Raw genomic sequence first — 6,685 nt, forward strand, 5'->3', positions numbered from 1 at the left:
ACTGCAATTACAAAATCTGCAGTTTTAAAGAAGCATTAAACAAAATCAGTCTGAAAAAAAATCAGTATTTTGATACTTTTATAAACAATCAGAAGTCCTATAACTGGAAATGTTGAATAATGTTAGGTCTTTATGTACAGAACCTATTACCCAAGTACAAAAATACATGTACACACACATGTGTGTATATATGTATATATATTTCTGAACTATACAAATGTGTACACATATATACACACACACTTACGTGTAGTTCAGAAACACATTAGTATTAGTTACAGTGGCATATTATTTGCTCCAAGTAAACTAAGTAGGTTGATAAGGACTTCAAGTCTCCTGGTGATAAACTTACAGAAGGTGTGTCTCAAGCTGATTTTTTGCAAAGACTGACCTTGGTCACAGCTGAGCATACGGGGTGATCCTCTGCACCCTATTTGATGATAAATGGGACTTTCCAGATTAAAGGAATGAGATCACAACAATACTTATTTGTGTTCCTGATACATTAGAAGCCAGAAGTGAAAAAAAGGTACCAGTAAGGCAGCTCAGTGGAAGGTAGGGAAAATCTCTAGAAACAGATAACATTCTCAGTCGCTGAGCCCCATTCTGTACTTAAACTCTGTTAATCCCTTCAAAAAGACAACTGCAAATACATACATACTGATATGTACATGGGTACACAGAAGGTGAGGAGAGGATGACGTGTAGAAAGCCCCCAGAAACAGCCAGAATAAAAAATGAACAGGAAAAACAAGCTTTGCTGGACACAGTTCTGAATGTGCTGTTCTAACAGGGTGAATTGCACCTCTAGAAGCAAGACCCTTGCTCACCCAGTTCTGCAGCCCCCTTGTTCCTGTACAACTCACTATGGATGGACAGGAGAGAAGGAGACCCCAGAAGCTGGAGTCTCAGCAGGCAAGCTGGCCTGCTCCACAAAGGGGAAAATCATCATCCTAATCAGTGGATTAGGAACCTCGAGCAGGCTGCAGACAGCCAAGGGCCAGAAAAACCATCAGATCTGTGTCATTTTGCCAACAAGAGCCAGGGTTTGACATCCTCTCACTTGCAGCAGCAAGGGCTGAAAGGTATTACATGAGAGCAGGTACAAGCTCAGGAGGGAGATAACTTATAAGCTAGACTGGGGGCTACTGAGGAGGAGACTGACGGGAATGTCCTATGGAATAGCACACTGCAGAGCAGTGAGGTGGGTACAAAGTCATCATTTTGAACACAGGCACAAGATAAAAGTCTATTTCCCTGCGTGGTCATCTCAGCCCTTCATTACTGCATCAGATTTCTCTCTGATCTCAGCAACCACAGTGCTACCTTCCTCACTGCCTTCATTAAACTGCTTGTTATTATTATTACACCACATTCTTATGCCTGTCTTCTAGCTTCTCCTTTTCTATTTCATCCCATGTCATCCCCCTGTCTTGCCTTCCAAGGTTTTTCTTCACCTGTCATTTCATGCAGTATTAAAAGCTCAACTTCAATTTCTGATCAGTCATATTGCTAGCCCCAGCTACTATTAGCGTCTGTTAACAAACAAATAACTTCTGTTTTCTCCTCTGCTGTCCCTCTTTTGGAAGAAGTTTCTGAAGCACCTACAGAGCTATTACATTTTTCACCTAAAATAACTACTTTAAATCCTCCTTTTCAGGGATGCCAACACCAGTTAGGCTGCCAGTGTGCTAAAACTGTTACCAGCCAGCCCACAAAAGAGCAAGTGAAAGGAAGAGCCAATTTGGGGATGAAAAGAACCAAAGTGAGGAGAAAAAAAAAGAGTACATGGGAAAAGGCAGCACACAATCTGACAGAAAAACTCCCAGAGAGGCAGGGAGCAGCAACCTGAGAAAAAGTGGCAAAGCTGGGGCCATGGGAAACAGAGACGCTGTGTAGCCTGCTCAAATAATGTTGTGGGAAAGGGAGGCTGAGAATAGGAGTGGAAAAGATGCAAAGTGTGATTCAGTGAAGTAAAGATGGAAAAGAACAAATTCAAAGAAATGAGTACAGAAAATAACATATAGAATTAACCAATAAATTTACATAGACATTTAAAGAGGAATGAGACTAAATGCACTGCCGTCACACACTGGAACCAAATTCTTACTATGTGATCAAAATTAGTCTCTGTCTTACTTCTTGTAGTTGTAGCCAAAAAGATTATGGGGTTTTGATTTTGTAAATATGGCAACTTCCCATTGATATTTTCAGGGAGCAGTGAGGGACAGCTCTTCCCTTCAGGATGGGGACCCAGGAGCCAAGTGCAACAACCACATGGCCACCATGGTAGGAGCCTCACCAGCCTGGATCCATCACCACCCCTGAAGGGTGAAGACCTGGAGATGGTGGCCAGGCTCAGCCAAGAGACCGGACCATGAGGCAGAGGCATGGTGACATGGGCTCATGGGTGGGCCCAGCTCAGCTGAGCTGTGGGGAGCTGGAGGTCTGCTCTGCTGCGGCATTGCTGGAGCAGGGACTGGTGGCCCTGGGGGGGCTGACATGGGGTCCTGGGCTTTGGGCAAGGTGGGGGAAGACCCAGGGACTGGGCAGGCACAGTCAGCACCCTGTTAGTGCTTTCAAGGTGTCCTGGTTTAGCTGGCATTGAATCTTAGAATTCCCTTTTAATTTTTTGGCAGAACTGGATTTTTGAGAAAACTGCAGTGTTCAATTTAGTGCACAAGAAGTTGATAAATCTTTAGTTACAATAGAGATATTTTCCTTACAGTAGCTGATAAGTTTTTTCATTTCATTCTTGCCAGCAGATGTTTACATTTTTTCAAGGTTTGTTTTTCAGTCTTTACCTAAACGTGTGCTCATAGTTTCTTTCGGGAAGGAAAACCCCAGGATTCCCTGGGACAGGCGACCTAGGGCAGATGATCCGGGTATGATGCAAGCAGATCAATAAAATGTGTTCTATCCCATAAAATCACATTCACAATAAACTGGGGAGTTTGCTGAGGTCAACCTGTTTGACACTTCCTTTCTTCAGTCCCTTCTCTTCTACTTCCTGATGACGGTCTGTCTCGGTTCCTGAGCCTTACCGCTCCCTTGTTGTGTTTTCGTTGGCATACGGCCAGTGACTACTGTTTGTGAGCAGAGTATAACTTTGATTGCTGGATCATCATTGTTCCTATTCTTCTTACAATTAATTGGCATTATTATTATTTCAGTTTGGTTTATTTAATTATTAAATAGTGTTTATCTCAACTGAAAAGTTCTTTACTTCTTCTCTCCCAATTCTCTCCCTCATCCCACCAGGGAGAAGGGAGGGTGAGCGAGCAAACTGCATGGCGTTTAGCTGCTTGCTGGGTTAAGCCACAACATGAGGCCTGACAGATAATATAAGAACAAAGTTCACCCTCTCTGTGTGGTTACCTGGCAATGGACTGTGGGGCCTTCTTATCTTATTTTAATTCAAAATCCCACATGTGTATCAACTGCCATTTGAACCACTGTAAAAGCAGTCATAGGAGAGCAACCTTCGCCAGTTTCTCATAGAGAATCTAGATGAGCCTAAGAAACTTGGGAAGGAGGAATAAGGGGAGAAAAGGAAGTATGGACAAAAAGCTTAGAACATGATGCGCATCTACCATGGTGGCAATGAGGGGCCTCCTCCAAGGATTGCTTCATTGGAAATGGGGCCTCACAAAATCCCTCTGCTTTTCTCATTATATTGACAACTAGGTCTCTGGCTCTTCCTGTGTCTTACAGTTCCCTCCCATATTTCTCTTCTCAGTTACTGTTGGTAATATCAACGTTGTCCTTGCCATTCAGGTTTCCCACCTTGTCTCAACCCTAGACCCTTTTTGTCCCCTCCTGCTTTTCACCTCCCTGTGTAAACTTGATTCATTCATTCCTGCCATTGCACACCAAATAGCATAGCTAGAACTGTCCGTAACAGTCCCAGCTGCTTAGCACACAACCCCCAGGCAACCTCCTGACTGCTGTTCACCTTGTCATGTACTTCCTGTATTCCCTCCACTAGCACTCCTCTGCCATAAGTGAGGACAGCCATGATCTCTCTCTCTTTTTACACTTCAGTGCATACAAAATGTCTCTGCCTAAATTATTTTCCTTTTTGCTCACATCTCCTCCAGCTTCTTCTGTCTTTCTGGTCCAGCTTTCGACCCTCATTTTCAGGATCCAACATTTTTTTGTTCTAAACCATACTTCTACTCTCGTTCCTCCCAACTCTTTCTTTTTTTATACTCCTGCAAAGACTCCTGTACAGGAATCCTGTACAAGCCCTTACATCAGTGTTTTGGTGCCTGCTCTTTTACAGAAATAACCTCTTTGCCTGAAACATCCTGACACTTACTGACAAACTGTCCATATGCATTATTCTCTCTTCCTACATGAATCTAGGCTTATTTTTCCTTTCTGTTCTGGTCTCTTCTGTATTGCAGGACAAGCTGCTCAGCAGAAATGTTATGTTTAAAGTCTGTTTTCATGAAACATGTTCTTATGAAACATTATACTATAGCACATGCAGTATCAATTATGAAGAATTTAGGAAATAGGATTGAAGTGCATGTGCTAAATCATAAAGAGCATAAGATTAAGTATCTGCTGACTTTTGACAACACAGTCTTGAAACTAGAGAGCTTTCAGAGTATTTAACCTGCTATTAAATTTAATCTGGTTTCTAGAGCCTGCTCAAGGACCCAGAAAATGGACAATTGACAGTCAATGATAGTCTCTGAAAAGGTGGGTGCCCCACACCATGTGAAATTACTGTGGCTGACAAAGATCCCAGACTCTCATCCTAAAATATCTTGATTCATTGTGCATGATTCATTTCACACTTTCCCTCATCTGTTATAGGTAGTGGGTATCCTACTGCACAGTCCTAGAGCGTCTCAAGAGCACATCCATCCTGTGAACTGAGCGTGTTGTGTGGAATATCTTGTTACTTTAAAAACCAAGAGTTGAAAAACTTCTGAAAAATGTATTCATGTGGCATCATAACAACATGCACAAAAATTATTGTCAGTGGTGAATCACTTAGCTCCCTTGACCGATTTTATTACATTCAGTCTAATGGAATAACCAATGGCAGAAGCGGGTTGCTATCTTCTGAACTAAGGCAGCACCAACAACCATGAGATCCAAGCTCGTCAGTTATCTCCTGAGAGCAACAAAATGGTGAGAGTCAGGCATGCAAAAGTCTCCTGGCACCAGAGAAAAAGGCTCCCTAGCACAGCTTGTCCCTGCTTCCCCTGCTCCCACCATCGGCACAGCCTGCTCTTCCACTCCCACTACCCCCAACTCCATCTCCTTGCACCCCACTGCCCAGCAGCTCTCCAACATTGAGTTCTCCTCCTGCTGCATGTATATTTGCGTGGGCACCAGTGCTCTTCCCTTGGCCTCAGGTGTGACCCCTTCTTCCCCAGTCCCTGCTTCCCCTCCTCAGGCAAAATTTTAACCCAGTCTCCAGCAAATCCTTGCCTCACCTCCAAAAGCCATCCTCATATCGTTCCCAGCCAGCTTGCCCAGCAAATCCTGTTTTCCAGCTTTCCAAATGCCCCTCAGATCTCACACCGATTCTGCTGCTCAGTCTTCCCCATGCACAAGTCAGCTCTTTGCTGGCTCCCACTGCAAGACTCCTCCCTCAGTCTCCTCAGGCAGCCTCGCAGCCCCCCACACCAACCACACTTCTGAGCCCAGCTCTTCAGAGCTGGCTCTCCTTTTTCTTTCAAGCCTCCCACGCAGCCCCATTGCATCTTGCTCTCAGCTCTGCACTCAGCTAGTCCCAGGCTCTGCACTTCAGCTCCTTTAGCTATTTTAGTATCTTCTAAACTATACTGACACATTTTCCTTTCCTTCCCCTCCCACATCAATTTTCACACTAGACATGATGGCATAGTTTCGTCCTGCTGATTTCATTCTTTGAATCTATTTTGTTGGTGATCCCCAACACTTTCCCCCAAAAAGTCTTGCTCGTGCTTGCCTTGTTATTTAAAGCAGGTGGTTTACACCCCTGTGCCACCTCAGTCCAGCAAATGTTTCACTGGCAATATACAAGAGAAACTCCCTTAACCTCATTTTTCAAATGCTTTTTCCAAAGTCTGCAAACTGAACTACTTAGAGGAAAGGTCATCAGAACTATTTAAGATAAGGTAAAAGGGCACGGTTTCCTAAACACTTTGTATAAAAAGCTATAAACTATTTTTGCTCAAAGGCTTTTAAAATTATCCTGAGGCAGATATCTAACATGGAAAATTTCTGCTTAAACACTTGAAATTTGACAAAATCCCATGCAGCTGTAAACTGTATTGAAATGAGAAGAGTCAAGATGTGCACTACCCTTAGCAAAGCCAGAAAGTGAATGAAAGCCTCTGTCTTTTCATTTCAGGCACCAGAATCCTTGTAGCATCAACTTCTAGCTATATGTTAAACTCCTCTGTTCTTAACAGACTGCCAAAAAATTCTATGTAGAATCATGGTGTGATTTCAAAAGCTAAATAATGTCTTCATTTATTTCTTGAGAGATCTGATGGGAAAGTCTAAATATATAAATAATAATTTTAAAAGCTCAGCAAAACAAACAACTCTGTGACAAAGAGTCTCTTTGTGGAGATTCAACTACATGATGAAAAACACAGTAACATGTTTTGTCTTCTCCTTACCTGGACTTCAAGGCTGGGCAAAGTGTTTCTGCATCCACACAGATGCTTTTCCA

The 6,685-nt window shown here is 43.0% G+C and overlaps 1 protein-coding gene across 1 annotated transcript in view; it reads right to left on the reverse strand.

Moving 5' to 3' along the window:
- The window catches only part of LOC104544884 (carbohydrate sulfotransferase 9-like), a 12,601-nt gene extending 7,004 nt beyond the window's left edge, over positions 1-5,597 (reverse strand). The window contains exon 1 of the mRNA XM_010189886.1: positions 5,457-5,597. The gene's annotated coding sequence lies outside the window, so the exon portion shown is untranslated. The remainder of the gene's footprint in view (positions 1-5,456) is intronic.
- Positions 5,598-6,685: the final 1,088 nt, after the last annotated feature.

The sequence above is a fragment of the Mesitornis unicolor genome, unplaced genomic scaffold, assembly GCF_000695765.1.
Source record: "Mesitornis unicolor isolate BGI_N332 unplaced genomic scaffold, ASM69576v1 scaffold2218, whole genome shotgun sequence".
Taxonomy (NCBI): domain Eukaryota; kingdom Metazoa; phylum Chordata; class Aves; order Mesitornithiformes; family Mesitornithidae; genus Mesitornis; species Mesitornis unicolor.